General features: G+C 44.2%; 1 long non-coding RNA gene and 1 pseudogene across 1 annotated transcript; one reads left to right on the plus strand and one right to left on the minus strand.

Moving 5' to 3' along the window:
• The first annotated feature begins 3,109 nt into the window (after positions 1-3,109).
• On the plus strand, positions 3,110-6,246 carry LOC119298248. Its single transcript, XR_005145829.1, has 4 exons — positions 3,110-3,661; positions 3,977-4,198; positions 4,588-5,661; positions 6,117-6,246. It is a non-coding gene; the product is annotated as an uncharacterized LOC119298248 (long non-coding RNA).
• Positions 6,247-10,286: 4,040 nt separating this feature from the next.
• On the minus strand, positions 10,287-11,290 carry LOC119298343 (annotated as a pseudogene).
• Positions 11,291-23,412: the final 12,122 nt, after the last annotated feature.

A 23,412-nucleotide genomic window follows, 5' to 3' on the forward strand; every position in this document is an offset into this window, starting at 1 on the left:
GGCAAAATTCTTTCTCTCTGCTTGTCGTGCGGTTCCTGCAGGTTCTTGGCTGACGCCGAAGTTGGATTTCTTGGTTTCTGTTGTGTAAATCTGACAGTTGCAGCCAGTGGGAGTGCGCCCTTGGGCATCCACCCGGCGAGCGGCCAGAACGGCAACCGCTGTCAGACGATGCCGCCCGTGGGCGATCAAGGTGCGTTGCGTTCCCTTCCCTTCCTCCCAGCCCCAAATTCTGTCTCTCTGGTCCGTGCGATGCGGTTCTTTGATGTGTAAGTGTAATTCTTTTGTAGCCTCAGTGGAACGGGATTGCACTATTTGCGAAGTGGCCACGCCCCGGCTTTGGATTATGGAAGGTACCCCGCTGCCCTTGTGCGAGGATTGCGAGAGAAAAATCTTCGTCCACGCCAGGCCTCTACAGCATCTAGAGCAATATCTTGCCTCTACAGGTCCTCTACACCATCTAGCGCTCGATCGGGTCCTTGCGCTCTCTCTTGGTTTGTACTAACAGCTAGCGCGCGGTTTCTTTCTTGCAGCTGTCGGTGGCGGCGCCGGGTCGATACCCGTGTTTCTTGCAGCTCATGGTCGCGTCGGCTGGTTCTCTCAGTGGGCGGGCGACAATCCAGGTGCTTTCCCTCCCAATCCAGGTTCTTCACTGACGCCCGAGTTGGATTTTCTCTTGTGTAATTCTCTCTGTTGCACACCGCAGTAGCGCCCCTCCTGTGCGTCGTTTGCAATTTTCCCTCGGTGCTGTGGTGGGACTGGGTGCCCATCTGCGGGCGTTGCTTCCTCCAGGCTTGCTTCAGAGTGGATTCCTACCGGCAGGCTCAGGCTCAGGCTCAGGCTCAGGCTCGGGCTGGGCAGCAGCAGCGTATGGCTCAGGCTCTGGCCCAGGCTCAGGCTGACAAGGCTCGGGCTCACCAGGAAGTGGTTGACGCTCTGGCTCAGGGTCGGGGCATTCTCATTGGTCCGCGGCGCCAGCTCGACCACGGCCAGTCTTCTTCCGCGGCGCCGCCCCACGCTCAAGGTCAGGGATGCCATCGCTGCGGAGCGCCGGAGCCCACGCGGATGTCTGAGGGCGGGTTTCCAGTGTGCGAGCTTTGCTTCAACAAATGATCAATCCAAATGTAGCCAAATGTGATGTCATCAGTCCGAATGCATACTAGTTGATCGAGTAGATGATGAACTTGTAGGAGTTTGTTTCCTTGTCGCTTAGTAAATGATACTATATATATACTTGCTGTGGATCCATGTCATTCAGTCTAGTGCAGTCTGATTCCTTAATCTTTGGCTATTTCCTGACGCTTTTGTTTTAACTGATTTTTGCCTCTTTGTGTTTGATTGATTCAGAGTTTAACCAAATGAGTGCTCAGACTCAGAGTTTAGTTCCTACTGTTCCAGTTTAAGCCACTACTACATATAACAGATTCAGTCCTTGTATATCTTTTTCGTCGGAGAATAGGCTGTGGATGCTTTAGTTTTGCCTCAAGTGTTTGTTTGACTTTTAGTTGCTACTGTTCTGGTTTAAGCTTACGAGTGATGATCACTGTAAATACTAGTAATGTGCTACGGCCAATATATATAACAGATTCATTGCTGCGTATGCTTGTTGTCGGTAAGTGATTCGCCGTGGAGAATAAGGCTGTGGATGCTTTGGTTCAGTTTAGTTTCCTTTAAACCAAATGAGGGATCGAAGTATTTAGTTTCAGTTGTGAGGACACTAGTTGTCTGAACTTCTTGTCTCTGAACATACCTGAAGAAAGATCAGTGCCTCCCGAAGAACAAGGGCTCCCCTGTTCAGTGTCCGACAACGGCAACAGTTGACTGAAGTTTTTTTTCTTATGAAAACACACAGTTAACTAAAGTTTAACTGATGTAAGCTTCAGTTAATACTTTTTTTTTTGCTGTACAGTTAACACTTTTTAATGCTTGTTGTCGGTAAGTGGTTTGGCGTGGGAATAAGGCTGTGGATGCTTTGTTTTTGCCTCGAATGTTTGACTGGCTTAATTTCAGTTAAACCGAATGAGCATTCAAATTTTGTTCAGACTATGCGTCTGTACACTAGTTCTCTGAACTTCCTGTCTCTGAACACATACCTGAAGAGATCGACACCTTCTCTGAAGAATTCGACATCTACCAGGGACACAGACGACACTTGTGAAGGATCAGCACCTCTATGCTTGTGCTTTTTTTAGATATTAAATACTAGAGTAGATCAATGAAACTATATACTTGTGCTTGTCTCCTTGTCAGTGCTATGGTATTAGTAAATGAAACTATATATCCGTTAGTCTTTGGTTCTTTTCCGACTCTTCAGTTTTGCCTCAAGTGTTCACTGTTTCACTTTCAGTTTAACCAAATGAGTGAGCTTCCTTGCTACTAGTGATCATCCTTCAGCTTAAGCTTACGTTTCACAAGTGATCATCATTGAAAATTCTTATACTAGTATGCTATGGCCAAGGCCAATACGTAGAGTTGTTTCCTTCTATATCTTGCAGTCCTTAAAGCTGATTCGTTAGTAATCTTTTGTTGTTTCCTAATGTTTTGGCTTTAAATCGTATGTTTGAATGGTCTCAACCCGTATCAGTTAAAGCGAATGGTGTCTGAACTTTCCGTCTCTGAACATACCTGAAGAAATCGACACCTTGTCTGAAAGAATTCGACAACTATCGAACACATTAAGATACGCATCATGGGCGATCGCTCGCGCGTGCCACGTGGGCAGAGGCGCTACTGTTCGCGCTGGCCAACTGGAAGGAAGGCTTTTGCTGCTGTGAGTCGGATGGGGAGAGAGATTTGCGCGTGGTAAAATCTTTTCCTTTCCTTCCCCGCGAATCCATCCCTTCCGTTCTCTGTTTCTCCTCCACGCACGCGACCCCTTCTCTCTTTCTTTACCTCTTGCGACCTCGAGCTCTACCAGCTGCCAGCCCGCGGATCCTCCCTCCGTCGCCCAGGTCCACTACACTAAGACGGCCATCTGGGTGAGGCCGGGCAGGGCAGTGGTTGGGAAGGTTGCTCAGGTCCGCCTTCGCCGCTAGGGTTACTGCGGCCGCCGGCGCCGCCCCATCCCTGCTGGTGGCCTCCCTCATGCGTCCCTGCGCCACTGCGTCCGCGTTCGCTGCTTCTCCCACGTCTTCTCTTCCCCATTCTTCTCTCCTAGCTGAACTCAAACCCTGCGTCATCCCCTCCTCCTTGACCCCTCTCCTCCTCTGAAGAAGGAGCACGGGGACTGAGCCGCCATAGGGACGTCGGGTGGAGGAGATTCGGTGCCGGTGGACCGCTCGCGCCGGTGTTCGAGGTCTTGGAGCCGCCGGAGTCACCGCCGCCGTACGGAGACTGTTCGATGGAGGACGATGGTGTTGGGGTCAGTGAAGGGAAGGCGCCGCCAACGAGGATGTGGAGGAGGACTTGGTCGAGCCGGGTCAGTGAAGGGTGCGGCGGTTGGCTCGCTGGCTAGGTGGCCGCACGATGCAGGAGCAGCAGCGACTTTACAGTTCCTCTGCTCTGCTCCCACTAGCGCTCATCTGCCTCCCGGCCTATTCTGTGACACGGCCTGTGGGAGATGGGACCGGTGGATGCCATACGTCCCCGGATCGGAGTAGTAGGCGGTGAGGATTGATGCTGATTCAGGTTGCAGCAACTTGAGAACTGAATAATATGGAGCAAGGTTCAGACTTCAGACACCTCATTGATGCAGATTCGTCACTCTCCATTACATCTTCATAGCCAGAAATCATCTCCTTTAGGTTCAGTTTTGATAATCTATGTTGTAGATAAATGATGAATCTAGAGATGTCTCTCCTCCCTACTATGGATTCAACATGAGGATAAATTGTTGGGGCTGTAGATAATGTCAGCATTTTTGTTTGTTGTTGCTTCTTTTTACCTTCCTGTTAATGGTTGTTAGTTTATGGCATTCGCCTTTTACCTGGATGTCAGACCAAATAAAAAGAGATCTTCAACTCAGTGTCTTTACATGCAGGTTCATCTCTTGTATCATGAAGAAACTTCAAAAGTAAACAGAGCAGAGCTATTATCTCAAGAATAGAAGCTAGATAAATTAATCCATGAGTATTTTCATGCATATGCTTTTATTGGTGTATTTGGAGTGTTTATGATTGGCTGAGCCATGTGAGAACTATTCAACTTTTGGGGGTATCAAAGTGAGCTCGGTCCTGATAGAGGAATTATTCAGGAACAAAAGGTAAGATGTCTCATAAAGCACAGCTGCATTTTTCTGCTATCTTCTGTAGTATATTTTGGTACAAAGATTGAAAACATAATATCTGTAAAATAATTTCCATTTCGTTGTCATGAACATTGCAGTTCGATTGCTTCTGCACTAGGGGAATGCTTGCATTAGATTATCAAAGTTAATTGTTATTACATACAGACAGTATCTACATGTTAAATGCATTTATAGTGATTTGAAAAAATCGGCTAGAGGTAAATAAATCCTTCATCGAACTAAGAATCTATAGTAAAATGGATGCTCATGGTACTGCAGGTTCTTGTAATCCACTTGAAATGTCTCCCAGAACCTGATCTCATTTTCGAATGATTGTGTGTTGCTTTTCTCCAATTCCTCAACAGGTTAATCCAATTGGGTGATATAATTCATGGACCTGATTTCTTTAACATATTTAATGGGTATGCTACTATTTCTTCAAGAGTCATCCCATGAACATGAGAGCAGCACAAGAAAGATGTGCTCGAGAGGTTCTTACAAGCCCTGTACATGTCTCCAGCTATTTTCTTACTTCTATTGCAACAAGGCTGTAGTGGAGAAAAGTGCTCAGCTAATGTTCATAACCATTTAATTGTTTGGGTACTTTTACATGGCATGTTTTTATAATGATATGGGCATGTGGCTGTTTCACATAGAAAGGGGCTCATTTATTCATGGAACTTGGGGTGATCCTTTGATATATTAGCCATCCTATGTGAATTCAGGTTTGGAGTTCTTCCTTTGTATTCTACCCGATGCTTGGAATATTGATTGTTAGGCATAGCTTAACCTCCACAGTTGCCTTCATATTCTTCTGCTGGTAAAACATGGCAAAACACGCACCATAGAATGCAAGGAGAAGATAGATTTATTTTTCTCTTCCTACTTTTGTTACATAGGACACATTATTTTTGTTTCAGTCATGCCTTTTTTGCTAAAGGTGGTGTTGTGTAAATTCAACATTGATGTTTGTGTTATGACATGATGTACACAAACTGAAAATTTGATCCCTTGGGATGTTGCTGGTGCTGACAATCTAATAGCAATGGAATTGGCACTCAAATTTGCATCCAAGATTACAATTGGCGAACAATTTGCAATTTATGTAGTCACACCAATGTGACCTTAAGGAGTCCCTACATTAGTCTCTGCAAGAAATTCTTTTCTTTCAGGAAAGCCCTATATTTTGTAAAAGCATTATAGCAAGTTAGCAACTATTAGGGAACCCCAAGCCTAAGATTTATTGAGATATGGAAATCTCATTCGTTTTTGTACTTACATTCTTCTCCCAGTGAATATATTTCCATTTGAGTTCATGTTGGCATGCTCTCTGATGTGTATGCTGTTTTTTTGGTTTTAATACTTAGGGCTGCTCACGGTGCCGGTCGGTGCGCCCATCCGCGTGTTCAAGAACCTCGGGCTGATTCATGCCATGGCTGGTATGCATACTCGGATGCCTCTCACTGCTAAATCATAAATCATGAATGTTGTCAAATGCCAACAGTCACTGTGTTCTACAGTCCACTTAGCATACTTTTCGTATTTGATTGCTTGGATAGTGTCATCGGTCATAACTTCACGTTGTCGATGTTGCGCTTGTTTTTCAAACCCCTTGAAACATGATTTTCACAATCCTATCAGTGTAAGTTTGATAGGTGTAGTGTTACCATGGCAACTTAAAACATTAGTCTGGACTCTGGACTCAGAACTTAGTTCGAGTTTATTTGAACTGCTATTTATCATTTTCATTTGTTATTTATTCACATGATGCACAAATTTCCATAAATGAATTGACGGTGCGCTTCCTATTGATTGTTGCTAGGTATATCTAACTCTGGAGTTAACAAATAAGCTTGATGTGATGATAATGTATGTTTGCTTTTCTTGTGTTCAGGAAAGTGGCTTGGCAACTACCAAATTGGTACCCTGAGTTTTTAGGTTCATAATCAGTTGACTGATCTTAATGAGAGTGATATCTTAGTTATGAATGTTCTTTCCTGATGTACATGAATGGCACTTTCTGGTTTGGCAATGATTGATTTTTTGGTCTCTTAATAAGAGGTGTATGAATGTGATTTAAAGAAACCAAAAAATATTTACTTAGTGCTATTGTTTGTTGCTATCGGTGAAGTTATGTTATATTTTTAACCATTATGCACTGTCAACGTGTTAACAACTACGTAAGCTTGATTAGTGCGTACAATAACGCCTAAGAGGCGCCACCTGGTGGCGCCCCAGCCACTAGTAATTATCAAGACGCGAACCGGTACGCTTCCAGGGAAACGGATGGCTAGGATGTGCTCCAGTTATGAAAGATCAACGCCTCTAGAAGACCAAGGGCTCCCCTGTTCAGTGTCTCAGTGTCTGACAACGGCTGGGTAACAACGGCTACAGATAACTGAAGTTTAACTGTTGTACACTTCAGTTAACTCTGTTTCACAAGAGTAATCTGCACCAAGCGCCTGGGGTTGATTTGGAGCCGCAGATCCACGAGCTTAATGCTACTTTCGAGGAGGCTGATCAGGTAGGAGGGATGGGACTCAGGATGGGAATGAGCCGACCTGGCCCTGTTGGCCTCGAGGCCAATTTTGGAGGCCATGGGCCGACGCATTTCAAAAGAAGGCAGCGACCTCGCTAGCCCGATGGGTATCCCAGGTCGACCCAAGTTCTAGCTTTTATATATTTTTCTGGCGGTTGGTTACACTTAAAACATTCTCTAAAAAATAATTTAACTATACAACAAAATTATAACCTGAGCAAGGATGATGATATGAAATATATAAAGTTTACAGAGGAACCACAAATCCAATTTCAACACTTTTCACATCTAATTTATAGAGACACATCGATCAAATTGATTCCAGTACGTGTAGTAAGCTAGCTGATTCTTTCTTTTCTAATTTACAAAGACGAAGCTAGCTCGCCTAGCACTAGCAGTACGTGTAATAAGCTAGCTAGCTAATTGGTATTCTAAGTTTGCCGACGCATGATGGATGTATCGATTTTTATCGATATGGTGCACTCAACAGTACTGCTTGTGTCAATTTCTCTAAACTTCCTGTCCCTGAACACACCTGAAGAAATTGACACCTTTATCTGAAGAATTCGACAGCTACCAGAAAGACGGACGGCTAGGATGCGCTCCGCTTGTGAAAGATCAATGCCCCTCGAAAACCAAGGGCTCCCCGTCTGACAAAGGCTACAGTTGACTGAAGTTTCTTTTCTGAAAATACAGTCAAATGAAGTTTAACTTCTGTAAGCTTCAGTTAACTCTCTTTTTTTGCGGGAGACAGTTAACTCTGTTCACTGCGTGTAACTTCAGTTAACCTTCTGCGATTCGTTGAACGGGTTATCATCTTATTCTCCAAGTATTATTATCTGTAGCTACTGGTAAAAGTAGAAACACACTCATTGGTAGATCAGATTGATCCCCGTGAACTGTGTCCAGTGACTTTAATCTGGTTGTTTCCTTTTATGTCTTTCAGTCCTTTGTTGTCGGTAAATTATTTGGCGTCGAGAAAAGGCCATGGTGTTCTAAATCACAGTCTGATTCATAAATAATATTTTGTTGTTTCCTGATGCTTTGGTTTACCTCGTATGTTTGACTGGTTTAGTTTCAGCTAAATCGAATGAGTGCTCAAATTTTTTAGTTTCAGTTGTCAGGACACTAGTTCTCTGAACTTCCTGTCTCTGAAGATACCCGATGAAATCAACACCTTCTCTTAAGAATTCGACAGCTACCCGGGAGCCGGCAGCTAGGGTGTGCTCAGATCAACGCCTCTCGAAGACCAAGGGCTCCCTGTTCAGTGTCCGACAATGGCTACAGTTGACTGAAGTTTTTTTAGAACACACAGTTAACTGGAGTTTAACTGCTGTAAGCTTGTTAAACTTCAGTTAACACTAATTTTTCTTTTTGCGGGGGACAGTTAACTCTGTTCACTGCGTGTAATTTCAGTTATTCCTGTAAATAGCTTCCTTGATTCGTTGATCGGGTTTCATCTTCGTTTCCAAGTATTACTATCTGTAGCTACTACTAGAACTAGGACTAGACTACTTGGTAGATCAGATCCATCCCCATGAACTGTGTCCAGTGACTTTAGTATATCATATGTTTCCTGCCGCTTTAGTGTTACCTTATATGTTTGACTGACTCAGTTTCAGTTAAATTCTGCAAAATATTCTCTAGTCTGGTTTTTAAGGTTGGTTTGACTCTCAGGTCGCACTCTGCATACTGCCTTTGCAGCTTTGAATCACTCGTATGGAATTCCTTGACTCCTTTGCCAATATGCACTTCGACAGGCTCTGGTCTGCCAAGGTAGAACCCAGGTGCTACTTCTTTATGTGGGTCTGGTTACGCGAAGATTCTTACAAACAACATCGTCTGGAGACCCGTGGGATACCTCACAGTGAGACATGCAACCTCTGTGACCAGCAGGATGAGACCCCTACGCTCGCACTGTTTGATTCCTTGTGGCTGATGATCTGAGCATCCCTTCGCTTCTGCCTACTGCTCAATCTTCAACATCTATCCCTCTGTGGTGGAACGACCTCGCCTCCAGCCTGGGCAAGAAGGCAAAAACTGCAGCAATATACACAGCATGGAACATCTGGAAGGAGAGAAATCAACGCGTCTTTGATCACAAAGCTTTGCAAGAGTCTGCTATCCTTCAGCTCATCAAGCAGGATATTCTACAACCAACTCTCTCAGTCCTCTGGCTTTCTGATGTCGACAACAGCCCAGAACCTGAACCTGATTGATGTTCTTCTCTCATTTTCTTTGGGTTGGGCCACCTAAAAAAATGGGCTTTGTAACGCAACCTTTGTACTTTATTTACTCCTTAATATATAGGCAGTGCAAGCTGCCAATTCCTAAAAAAGATCCATAATCTGGCACAAGTTTTGACGCCTTGATTCTGAAGTTTCGTCCCTACTGTTTCAGTTTGAGCTAATTACATGTGACCATGATTGTAAATTCTAATAACATGCTATGGCCAATACATACTACTGAACTACCATTCAGACTACAACTTTCTCCAATCTCCCTGTAAAGAACACAAGACTAGCTACACATGGAGCCCTCTTGTGCTTAATTGTGCGTGCCACAACGTTGTTTCTCATAAAAAAAAACTATGTTTCGAGACCTCGCTTAGGTTCGGTTTCAGTTACACTCAAATGGACAGATCGCCATCAACTTGGAACACCTGCACTTGTGGGGTGGGATGACGCAGATCAGACTTGTGACCAACTTATATATTCATTTCCTTAGCTATTTCGTCTAGAAGAAATGCGATTTCGGAACATTTTCTTTTCAGTTGAATGATTTTTTTTTGGAGACACAGTTCTTCTTCATTCTACAAGACTTGCCAATTTAATAAGCAAAATTTTCTCTGTCTGATCTACAGCTTGCATCACTGATACTGTTTGTATTTTGCTAACTAAATAGTCTGAAAGAAGTGAAAATGTTTCTGCATTTTTTCATGGCACGCGCTTTTTATCCCTGGGAAGGCAGATGCTTATAAACTGGTCTTGCATAAATCAGAAACTCTCAACTACCAACTTATATTATAGATTTACATCTCTTACCCCTGCCAATTGGCCGGTTCTTTCTCTTGTGTTACAATTATGAAAAGTCAAGCTACCGTGGAGCTGCGATTCGTCGTGTCTTCGAGAGACCCAAGGGCCTCCGGAGCCTTGGTGGACTGGCGGCAAGAGGGCACTTACACAAATCTGAGAGGAGGCGAACTAGTATAGAAAGTGAAAGGAAGAGGGAAATCCTATTTCATTCTCATTGCATGCTGACATAGACCATCTGGGCATCAAATGCTCAATAAAGGTTGCACACAAGAAATAACTTTTGAAAGAAAATTAAGAGAAAATCTTACAGGTAGCAGAGAAGCACTCCTAAATAAAAAGTTCAGATTTGGACAGGTTGACTAGGGCGACTTTCACGCCATTCATATCACTTGAGAATTAACTTAACCACTCTTGAATTCATGTAACATCGTGCTGATTATCCCTATGACAAATTGGTATGAGAAATTTAGCAAATCTACCAACATAGACTTCACGAAAATGTTCTTCTCTTCTCCAATGGGTCCTCTATGAAAGATGGACAAGTCGCCTTGAAATCCTTAAAACCTGATAATTCGATAAATTGAAGGCAAGCATCCTTAAGCTGGTGGCAGTTATGTTGGTGAGCTAAAGCCAATGTGGTTGTCACAGTGTCCTTGTTCAGGTCCTCGCAAAGGATACTTTGGCAAACCAGCTTGAGCCTATCCATTGCATATCTATCCGCAGCCACTAGTAAAAGTCGAACCATCTCAGTATCGTCACCGCTAGGCAAAGAGTCAGTATAGATGAAATGGAGCATGGCCTTGAAAACAGCAGGTTGCATGTCCTGGACGGTTATGCACTGCCCCGACCTCGCCTCCTGCATTGACCCATAGAGCTCTGCTTTCAAAACAGGCGACCGAATAGCAAGAACAAAACTATGCGCTTCAATCATCTCTCCTCCAACAAGGAAACTGACATCAAATCCCTCCTTTTCTTCGAGCAGCTTGGCAACATGGTCAGTCATGTCAGCTGGTGGCATGTCGATTTTGGGGTACGATTTGGTTTCGGTAACATGTGGCCTCTTGAAAACTGTGACGATGCATTCGATCGTTAGACGATCATCCCTAAGGTACACGGATCCCTCGATCTCACTTCGCCTTATGAAAATAGGAGTCAGTGGAGCAAACCTACTAATATCACCGGACCTGAAAATCTTAGGTCCTGTTTTATGCATTGAATACGAGATTCCAGTGCACTGGTCCACCAGCCTCATGTCGCAGGATGCTCGGAGTTCAGTGATGCACAAAAGCTCGAGATAAACTGAATGTAATCTTGGCCTTCTCCTTTGTACCCATCAGGGAAGAAGCGTATGGCCCAGTTGTGATCGCCGACCATGAAAACCCCGGACCATATGTAGCTGTTGTTGTCGTGGCCCATACCTTTATGCTTGCTGTAACCCAAGATATCGAACACATGTGTGCCTTGAGCCTCGTCAAGTGGGGTGCAAATAGACATCGTCTTACATGTCTTCATCTAGCGATGAGGAAGATTGCCGGCACAAAGGAGAAAAAATCTCCGCGACTGCACCGCCAATGCTAATCTGATGGTGTAATGGGAAAACGCATTAATCCATGAGGAGAACAAAGAGAAAGAGAATCAGGATACGTAGGAGTGATCGTACCTTCAGGCCGGCAGTGCCGAGGATCTAAGTCGCCTCAACTTTCCTTTGTTTTTCTTTTGTGAGAATTACTATCCGTGTGGGGAGGAAAAAGGAAAGGAACCTCGCTAGGCCTGGATTTGGGCGACTAGTGCACGTTCCACAAACCCAAACGGGCCGGATAGGATATTTGAAACGCTCCCGGCAAAAAAAAGAAAGAAAGAAGAAACGCTCTCTACTTCAAATACAAAAGGATACGTACACCTCACAAACGACCATCCTGCACCGACTGCGGTCTCCTGCCAACTCGCGTCCAGCGTCACGATCTCACCGTGTCCAGGCAGGAGATGATGATGTCAACACGGATTTTTTTTTCAAAACTATGATATATTTTATAGCATTTTCGGAAACTATAGTATGATTTTCATAAAAATCAAAAGTAGTAGCCCGTCGGCCGGCCGAAATAGGAGTTTTCGGCCACAGTTAGGCCGAAGTAGACTTTTCGGCCATCTCTTGGCCGAAGTGGTGGCCGAAAAGGCACTTTTCGGTCAAGTCTAGGCCGAAATAGACTTTTTGGTCAAGGCTAGGCCGAAAAATACTTTTTGGTCTCGTGTAGGCCGGAATTGCATGGCTCATACATTAGGCTGAAAGGTATTTTTCTCGCCACCTGTTTCCCGCTAATCCCTTCCCGCCATATGTTCCCGCCACCCGTTTCCCGCCAACCCCTTCCCGCCATATGTTCCCGTCACCCGTTTCCCGCCAACCCCTTCCCGCCTTATTTTGCCGCCAACCCTTTCCCGCCATACCGCAGTTATTCTTTCCCGCCATTTTCTCCTCTGTATCTATAAAACCCCCTTCAGGTGGAGGTGGATAAGCATTCCAGTGTAGTGTAGTCGAGATGTCCCATTATCCATTCGATCGTAGTTTTCACCCTGAGATGAGCAGCACTCTTCTGAGTCTAGCTACCGATTTCAGGATGGACAATAGGATAGTTCCATGGGACGAACTCACCGGTAGTGACACCATAATGAATTACGTAGGTCTGGGTGGCCTGAAAGGATCTATGAGGAGGTACGTAAAGAACTTCTTAGGTTGCATGAAAGATGGAAGAAGGTGGTGGAGCCGAAGAGTGAAACTTTCAGAAGGACTGCAGAAAAGCATCCATTTTTATGGACCGAGGAGAGCGAGGACGACGATGATATCTTCATGCCGCTGCTTTCGGGTTCTACATCATCGAAGGGCAAGAGTTCTGCATCGTCCAAAGGCAAGAGTTCTGCATCCTCGAAGGGCAAGAGTTCTGCATCGACCAAGGGCAAGAGTTCTGCATCGACGGAGGGCAAGAGGACCGCATCGTCGAAGGGCAAGAGGGTTGCATCAACGGAGGATGACGATGATGACTTCATGTAGTATGTAAGATGTATTCCCGTTGTACCGTTTCATTCAGATGTATTTGCATTATTAGTTTGTATTGTATTATTGTAGGACATTATGTTCTATCTGAATTTCATTTTGTAGTATGTAAGATGTATTGCACAAGTTTAGCCGCACCGTTTAATTCAGATGTACTTGTATCTTAATTATCGGTTGTAGTCTATTTGGAAATGTAACTGGAATAAGAATGCGAATTAATAGTAATATGTCTCTCGCATACATAAAACAATATATGTCTCCTGATCAGACAAAAGCAAGTGCGATAGTAACACATACATGAAGCATGTCTCATACATAAATACTGACACACAACTGCGAATAGTCTGAAACTAACATAGATAATGAGTCATACATAGATAGATAAGCATATCACTGCGGGGGACGACGACGAGTCTGGATCTTCCTCGGGCGAGGACCGGAAGGCGATAAGCGCTGAGGCGGTGGACGAGGCTCACGATAACCACGACCATAGTTAACCTCGTCTGTCACGGTCTGTGTCTCCTGCGTCGGTGGTGGTGGTGGAGTGTGAAACACTGTCTACGCGAAGCCATAAATGTTTGTAGCTTGGTCATCATCCTCGCGGTCGCCCTCAAAGTACGAAGCACCACCACTAAGGATCGGTGACTGCTCTGAATGCATGAACGGTTGCGACTGGTTACCGCCTGCGGTAAGTAAAACATGTAAAATTGATACAAATGCATGAACGAAGCACCACCAGTGAGCATCAGTGACTGCTGAGAATGCAAGAATGATTACTACACTGTTCAAAAGAATGTAGTGAGTAGTGTTACCTAGTTCCATCTGCTGATACCAGTAAGCGCTCCCTAGCTGTGAAGGAGGTGGTTGATGCCAGGAAGAGCTCCCTGGTTGTGAAGGAGGTGGCTCATGCCAGGAAGAGCTCCCTGGCTGTGAAGGAGGTGGCTCATTCCAGGAAGAGCTCCCTGGCTGTGAGGGATGAGGTTCTGCACAGTGCACAGAGGGTCGTGGTTCTGAACGGTGCACAGAGGGTCGTGGTTCTGAATGTTGTACAGAGGGACGTGGCGGACGATGTGCTGGAGGAGGAAGTGCAATATCCGAAGACTGTCTACACGTAACAGCTACGTAAATCCCGCGTAGCTTGTCATCAAGACGCCTCAACCATGAGACGCCCTCTTGCGGTGGGATAGTTTCTCCCCTCTGAAAGCACCACATTAAAGCGGAAACCTCCTCTCGCGCCTGTACTGTCAAGTCACCCTGTACACAAAGAGTTAACCAATTATATCCTGGTTGTATGATAGACACCACGAATAGACAACCAAGCGAATATGTCCAGATTAACAAAAGACTTAACATATGAGAACCAAGGCATTTACCGCGTGGTGTCTGGTTCCCACAAAAGAGGCAGTTGGGTACATATCGCTGGTGAGAGGGGCTTCGATCTAATCAGGAGCAGCTGATGGAACCAAGTAGATCCTCGTTGTATGCCGGTAACGCTGTAGATACAACCCGAACATTTCCCAGTTAAAGGGCTGAACCTCACCCCGGATATTTGTCGCAGCAGTAGTCCATTCGTCAACGTAAGGGGTAATGCTCTTAAGCCAATAAGCCATGGACTTGTTTCCTCCTAGGCGACTGTCCCTGAGATTGACATGCGCGATACATGATTAGGTATATTATGAATGCAGAGTTGACAACTAAAATAGTATTAGTACTTACTTGTGCACGTGTTCTGGCAAGAGTGGAATATCTAGAATCTCAGGCTCTTGATATAGACCGAACTGTCTCATCACCCTATGAAGAGACATCTCCTCAACCGTCACGTCGAACACCAACTTGGCCTTGGTCATCCAAAAGTGCCGATCTCTAGTGCACAATCCAGAAATCCCAACTGGGTACCTCGATGGTATAGCCTGAGGCGAGTATGGCTCCCAGATAACTTGATCCTCGTGCAAACTATCAAACTGCGCCATGAAGGACGGGTAGCATCCCCTAACCTGAGTATGCGCAAACTGTCTCTGTGCATGACAACAAATAAGCATTAGTAATACTATTGAATGGCAAGAAATCATTGAATTAATTGTTACTTAATATAAAAGTACCTCTCGCCGTGCCCAAACAGTGTTGGGGATCGTAGCAGAAATTTAAAATTTTCTACGCATCACCAAGATCAATCTATGGAGTAATCTAGAAACGAGGGGAAGGAGAGTGCATCTACATACCCTTGTAGATCGCTAAGCGGAAGCGTTGCAAGAACGTGGATGAAGGAGTCGTACTCGTAGCAATTCAGATCGCGGTTGGTTCCGATCTAAGCGCCGAACCACGGCGCCTCCACGTTCAACACACGTGCAGCCCGGTGACGTCTCCTACGCCTTGATCCAGCAAGGGGAGAAGGAGAGGTTGGGGAAGACTCCATCCAGCAGCAGCACGACAGCGTGGTGGTGAAGGAGGAGTGTGGCAATCCTGCAGGGCTTCGCCAAGCACCACGGGAGAGGAGGAGGACTTGGGAGAGGGGGAGGGCTGCGCCAGAACTTGGGTGCGGCTGTCCTCCCACCCCCCACATATATATAGGGGGAAGGGAGAGGGGGGGCCGACCCCCTCAGATCCAATCTGAGGAGGGGGCGGCGGCCAGGGGGGTTGCCTTGCCCCCCAAGGCAAGGGGGGCGCCCCCCCTTTAGGGTTCCCCCAAACCCTAGGCGCATGGGCCCTAGGGGGAAGGCGCCATCCCACTAAGGGGCTGGTCCCTCTCCACACACAGCCCATAGGGCCCTCCGGGGCAGGTGGACCCCCGGAACCCCTCTAGTGGTCCCGGTACAATGCCGGTAACCCCTGAATTATTCTGGTGACCGTATGATGACTTCCCATATATAAATCTTCACCTCCGGACCATTATGGAACTCCTCGTGACATCCGGGATCTCATCCAGGACTCCAAACAACATTCTGTAACCATGTATATCTATTCCCTATAACCCTAGCATCATCGAACCTTAAGTGTGTAGACCCTACGGGCTCGGGAGTCATGCAGACATGGCCGAGACAACTCTCCGGTCAATAACCAACAGCGGGATCTGGATACCCATATTGGCTCCCACATGCTCCATGATGATATCATCGGATGAACCACGATGTTAAGGATTCAATCAATCCCGTATACAATTTCCTTTGTCTATCGGTACGATACTTGCCCGAGATTCGATCGTCGGTATCCTCATACCTTGTTCAATCTCGTCACCGGCAAGTCTCTTTACTCGTTCCGTAACACATCATCCCGTGATCAACTCCTTGATCACATTGTGCACATTATGATGATGTCCTACCGAGTGGGCCCAGAGATACCTCTCCGTTTACACGGAGTGACAAATCCCAGTCTCGATTCGTGCCAACCCAACAGACACTTTCGGAGATACTTGTAGTGAACCTTTATAGCCACCCAGTTACGCTGTGACGTTTGGCACACCCAAAGCACTCCTACGGTATCCGGGAGTTGCACAATCTCATGGTCTAAGGAAATGATACTTGACATTAGAAAAGCTTTAGCATATGAACTACACGATCTTTGTGCTAGGCTTAGGATTGGGTCTTGTCCATCACATCATTCTCCTAATGATGTGATCCTGTTATCAACGACATCCAATGCCCATGGTCAGGAAACCGTAACCATCTATTGATCAACAAGCTAGTCAACTAGAGGCTTACTAGGGACATGGTGTTGTCTATGTATCCACACATGTATCTGAGTTTCCTATCAATACAATTCTAGCATGGATAATAAACAATTATCATGAACAATGAAATATATAATAATAATAATAACTAATTTATTATTGCCTCTAGGGCATATTTCCAACAGTCTCCCACTTGCACTAGAGTCAATAATCTAGTTCACATCGCCATGCGATTAACACTCAGAGGTCACATCGCCATGTCACCAACATCCAAAGAGTTTACTAGACTCAATAATCTAGTTCACATCACTATGTGATTAACACTCAATGAGTTCTGGGTTTGATCATGTTATGCTTGCGAGAGAGGTTGTAGTCAACGGGTCTTGCCATATTCAGATCCCTATGTATTTCGCAAAACTTTACATCGTAGATGCTGCTACCATGTTCCACTTGGAGCTATTCCAAATTATTGCACCATTATACGTATCCGGTATCTCTACTCAGAGCTATCCGGATAGGTGTTAAGCTTGCATCGACATAACTCTTTATGTTGAACTCTTTATCACCTCCATAACCGAGAAACATTTCCTTATTCCTCTAAGGATAATTTTGACTGCTATCTGGTGATCCAGTCCTAGATCACCTTTGTACCCTCTTGCCAGACATGTGGCAAGGCACACATCAGGTGCGGTACTCAGCATGGCATACCGTATAGAGCCTATGACAAGAGCATAGGGGACGACCTTCGTCCTTCCTCTTTCTTCTGCCGTGGTCAATCTTCGAGTCTTACTCAACTTCACACCTTACAACTCAGGTAAGAACCCCTTCTTTGACTGATCTATTTTGAACTCCTTCAAAAACATGTCAAGGTGTGCGTTCTTTGAAAGTATCATCAGGCATCTTGATCTATCTCTATAGATCTTGATGCCCAATTTGTAAGTAGCTTTACCCAGGTTTTCCTTTGAAAAACACTCTTCAAACAACCGTTTATGCTTTCCAGAAATTCTACATTATTTCGGATCTACAATATGTCATCCACATATACTTATCAGAAATGTTGTAGTGCTCCCACTCACTTTCTTGTAAATACAAGTTTCTAGCAAACATTGTATAAACCTAAAAGCTTTGATCACTCCATCAAAGCATATATTCTGACTCTGAGATGCTTGCTCTAGTCCATAGAAGGATTGCTGGAGCCAGCATACCTTTTAGCATCCTTAGGATCGACAAAACCTTTTATTGTATCACATACAACCTTTTCTTACAAAAACTGGTAAGAGAACTCGTTTTGACATCCATCTGTCAGATCTCATAATTGAAAAATACAGCTAATGCTAACATGATTCCGACGGACTTAAGCATCGCTACGGGTGAGAAATTCTCATCTTAGTCAACTCCTTGAACTTGTGAAAAGATTCTTTCCCATAAGTCGAGCTTCATAGATGGTAACATTACCGCCCACGCCCGTCTTCTTCTTAAAGATCCATTTATCTCAATGGCTTGCCGATCATCGGGCAAGTTCACCAAAGTCCATACTTTGTTCTGATACATGGATCCTATCTCGGATTTCATGGCTTCTAACCATTTGTCCGAATACGGGCCCACCACCGCTTCTCCATGTTGGGGAACGTAGTAATTTCAAAAAATTTCCTATGCGCACGCAAGATCATGGTGATGCATAGCAACGAGAGGGGAGAGTGTTGTCTACGTACCCTCGTAGACCCAAAGCGGAAGCGTTATGACAACGCGGTTGATGTAGTCGTACGTCTTCACGGCCCGACCGATCAAGCACCGAAACTATGACACCTCCGAGTTCTAGCACACGTTCAGCTCGATGATGATCCCCGGACTCCGATCCAGCAAAGTGTCGGGGAAGAGTTCCGTCAGCACGACGGCATGGTGACGATCTTGATGTTCTACCGTCGCAGGGCTTCGCCTAAGCACCGCTACAATATTATCGAGGATTATGGTGGAAGGGGGCACCGCACACGGCTAAAAGAACGATCACAAAGATCAACTTGTGTGTTCTAGGGTGCCCCCTGCCCCCGTATATAAAGCAGCCAAGGGGAGGGGGCGGCCGGCCAAGGAGGGCGCGCCAAGGGGGAGTCCTACTCCCACCGGGAGTAGGACTCCCTTCTTTCCTAGTTGGAGAAGGAGAAGTGGGAAAGAGGAGGAAGAGGGAAAGGAAAGGGGGGGCGCCGCCCCCCTCTCCTTGTCCTATTCGGACTAGGAAGGGGAGGGGCGTGCGACCACCTCTTGCCTCCTTTCCTCTTCTCCCTTAGGGCCCATGTAGGCCCAATAACCCCCGGGGGGGTTCCGGTAACCCCCCGGTACTCCGGTAAAATACCGATTTCACCCGGAACGATTCCGATATCCGAATATAGGCTTCCAATATATCGATCTTTATGTCTCGACCATTTCGAGACTCCTCGTCATGTCCATGATCACATCCGGGACTCCGAACTCCTTCGGTACATCAAAACTCATAAACTCATAATATAACTATCATCGAAACCTTAAGCGTGCGGACCCTACGGGTTCAAGAACAATGTAGACATGACCGAGACACGTCTCCGGTCAATAACCAATAGCGGAACCTGGATGCTCATATTGGCTCCTACATATTCTACGAAGATCTTTATCGGTCAGACCGCATAACAACATACGTTGTTCCCTTTGTCATCGGTATGTTACTTGCTCGAGATTCGATCGTCGGTATCTCAATACCTAGTTCAATCTCGTTACCGGCATGTATCTTTACTCATTCCGTAATACATCATCTCACAACTAACTCATTAGTTGCAATGCTTGCAAGGCTTATGTGATGTGCATTACCGAGAGGGCCTAGAGATACCTCTCCGACAATCGGAGTGACAAATCCTAATCTCGAAATACGCCAACCCAACATGTACCTTTGGAGACACCTGTAGAGCACCTTTATAATCACCCAGTTACGTTGTGACGTTTGGTAGCACACAAAGTGTTCCTCCAGCAAACGGGAGTTGCATAATCTCATAGTCATAGGAACATGTATAAGTCATGAAGAAAGCAATAGCAACATACTAAACGATCGGGTGCTAAGCTAATGGAATGGGTCATGTCAATCAGATCATTCACCTAATGATGTGATCCCGTTAATCAAATAACAACTCTTTTGTTCATGGTTAGGAAACATAACCATCTTCGATTAACGAGCTAGTCAAGTAGAGGCATACTAGTGACACTCTGTTTGTCTATGTATTCACACATGTATTATGTTTCCGGTTAATACAATTATAGCATGCATAATAAACATTTATCATGATATAAGGAAATACTCCCTCTGTAAAGTAATATAAGAGCGTTTAGATCACTATTTTAGTATTCTAAACGCTCTTATATTAGTTTACGGAGGGAGTAAATAATAACTTTATTATTGCCTCTAGGGCATATTTCCTTCAGTTTCCCACTTGCACTAGAGTCAATAATCTAGTTCACATCGCCATGTGATTCAGCACTAATAGTTCACATTACCATGTGATTAACACCCATAGTTCACATCGTCATGTGACCTATACCCAAAGGGTTTACTAGAGTCAGTAATCTAGTTCACATCGCTTATGTGATTAACACCCAAAGAGTACTAAGGTGTGTTCATGTTTTGCTTGTGAGATAATTTTAGTCAACGGGTCTATCACATACAGATCCGTAAGTATTTTGCGAATTCTATGTCTACAATGCTCTGCACGGAGATACTCTAGCTAATTGCTCCCACTTTCAATATGTATCTAGATCGAGACTTAGAGTCATCCAGATCTGTGTCAAAACTTGCATCGATGTAACTTTTTACGACGAACCTTTTGTCACCTCCATAATTGAGAAATATTTCCTTATTCCACTAAGGATAATTTTGACCGCTGTCCAGTGATCTACTCTTAGATCACTATTGTACTCCCTTGCTTAACACAGTGTAGGGTATACAATAGATCTGGTACACAGCATGGCATACTTTATAGAACCTATGGCTGAGGCATAGGGAATGACTTTCATTCTCTTTCTATCTTCTGCCGTGGTCGGGCTTTGAGTCTTACTCAATTTCACACCTTGTAACACAGCCAAGAACTCTTTCTTTGACTGTTCCATTTTTGAACTACTTCAAAATATTGTCAAGGTATGTACTCATTGAAAAAACTTATCAAGCGTTTTGATCTATCTCTATAGATCTTGATGCTTAATATGTAAGCAGCTTCGCCGAGGTCTTTCTTTGAAAAACTTCTTTCAAAAACACTCCTTTATGCTTTGCAGAATAATTCTACATTATTTCCGATCAACAATATGTCATTCACATATACTTATCAGAAATGCTGTAGTGCTCCCACTCACTTTCTTGTAAATACAGGCTTCACCGCAAGTCTGTATAAAACTATATGCTTTGATCAACTCATCAAAGCATATATTCCAACTCTGAGATGCTTGCACCAGTCCATAGATGGATCGCTGGAGCTTGCATATTTTGTTAGCACCTTTAGGATTGACAAAACCTTCTGGTTGCATCATATACAATAAATCCATTAAGGAATGCAGTTTTGTTTATCCATTTGCCAGATTTCATAAAATGCGGCAATTGCTAACATGATTCGGACAGACTTAAGCATAGATACGAGTGAGAAACTCTCATCGTAGTCAACACCTTGAACTTGTCGAAAACCTTTTGCGACAATTCTAGCTTTGTAGATAGTAACACTACTATCAGCGTCCGTCTTCTTCTTGAAGATCCATTTAATCTCAATGGCTTGACGAACAACGGGCAAGTCAACCAAAGTCCATACTTTGTTCTCATACATGGATCCTATCTCAGATTTCATGGCCTCAAGCCATTTTGCGGAATCTGGGCTCATCATCACTTCCTCATAGTTCGTAGGTTCATCATGGTCAAGTAGAATGACCTCCAGAACAAGATTACCATACCACTCTGGTGCGGATCTCACTCTGATTAACCTACGAGATTTGGTAGTAACTTGATCTGAAGTTACATGATCATCATCATTAGCTTCCTCACTAATTGGTGTAGTAGTCACAGGAACAGATTTCTGTGATGAACTACTTTCCAATAAGGGAGAAGGTACAATTACCTTATCAAGTTCTACTTTCCTCCCACTCACTTCTTTCAAGAGAAACTCCTTCTCTAGAAAGGATCCATTCTTAGCAACGAATGTCTTGCCTTCGGATCTGTGATAGAAGGTGTACCCAACAGTCTCCTTTGGGTATCCTATGAAGACATATTTCTCCGATTTGGGTTTGAGCTTATCAGGATGAAACTTTTTCATATAAGCATCACAATCCCTAAACTTTAAGAAACGACAACTTTGGTTTCTTGCCAAACCACAGTTCAGATTGTGTCGTCTCAACGGACTTAGATGGTGCCCTTTTTTAACGTGAATGCAGCTGTCTCTAATGCATGATCCCAAAATGATATTGGTAAGTCGGTAAGAAACATCATAGATTGTACTATATCCAATAAAGTACGGTTATGACGTCCGGACACACCATTATGCTGTGGTGTTCCAGGTGGCATGAGTTTGTGAAACTATTCCACATTGTTTTAATTGAAGACCAAACTCGTAACTCAAATATTCGTCTCTGCGATCAAATCGTAGAAACTTTATTTTCTTGTCACGATGATTTTCCACTTCACTCTGAAATACTTTGAACTTTTCAGACTTATGTTTCATCAAGTAGATATACTCATATCTGCTTAAATCATCTGTGAAGGTCAGAAAATAATGATAGTTGTCGCGAGCTTTAATATTCATCGGACCACATACATCAGTATGTATGATTTCCAACAAATCTGTTGCTCGCTCCATTGTTCCGGAGAACGGAGTATTTAGTCATCTTGCCCATAAGGCATGGTTCGCAAGCACCAAGTGATTCATAATCAAGTGATTCCAAAATCCCATCAGTATGGAGTTTCTTCATGCGCTTTACACCAATATGACCTAAACGGCAGTGCCACAAATAAGTTGCACTATCATTATTAACTTTGCATCTTTTGGTTTCAATATTATGAATATGTGTATCACTACGATCGAGATCCAATGAACCATTTTCATTGGGTGTGTAACCATATAAGGTTTTATTCATGTAAACAGAACAACAATTTATTCTTTTACTTAAATGAATAACCGTATTACAATAAACATGATCAAATCATATTCATGCTCAACGCAAACACCAAATAACACTTATTTAGGTTCAACACTAATCCCGAAAGTACAGGGAGTGTGCGATGATGATCATATCAATCTTGGAACCACTTCCAACACACATCGTCACTTCACCCTTAACTAGTCTCTGTTTATTCTGCAACTCCCGTTTCAAGTTACTAATCTTAGCAACTGAACTAGTATCTAATACTGAGGGGTTGCTATAAACACTAGTAAAGTACACATCAATAACATGTATATCAAATATACTTATGTCACTTTGCCATCCTTCTTATCCGCCAATCACTTGGGGTAGTTCCGCTTCCAATGACCAGTTCCTTTGCAGTAGAAGCACTTAGTCTCAGGCTTAGGACCAGACTTGGGCTTCTTCACTTGAGCAACAACTTGTTTGCTGTTTTTCTTGAAGTTCCCCTTTTTCCCTTTGCCCTTTTCTTGAAACTAGTGATCTTGTCAACCATCAACACTTGATGCTCTTTCTTGATTTCTACCTTCATTGATTTCATCATCATGAAAAGCTCGGGAGTCGTTTTCGTCATCCCTTGCATACTATAGTTCATCACGAAGTTCTGCTAACTTGGTGATGGTGACTAGAGAATTCTGTCAATCACTATCTTATCTAGAAGACTAACTCCCACTTGATTCAAGCGACTGTAGTACCCAGACAATCTGAGCACATGCTCACTAGTTGAGCGATTCTCCT

This window comes from Triticum dicoccoides, chromosome 5A, assembly GCF_002162155.2.
Source record: "Triticum dicoccoides isolate Atlit2015 ecotype Zavitan chromosome 5A, WEW_v2.0, whole genome shotgun sequence".
NCBI classification, from domain to species: Eukaryota; Viridiplantae; Streptophyta; class Magnoliopsida; order Poales; family Poaceae; genus Triticum; species Triticum dicoccoides.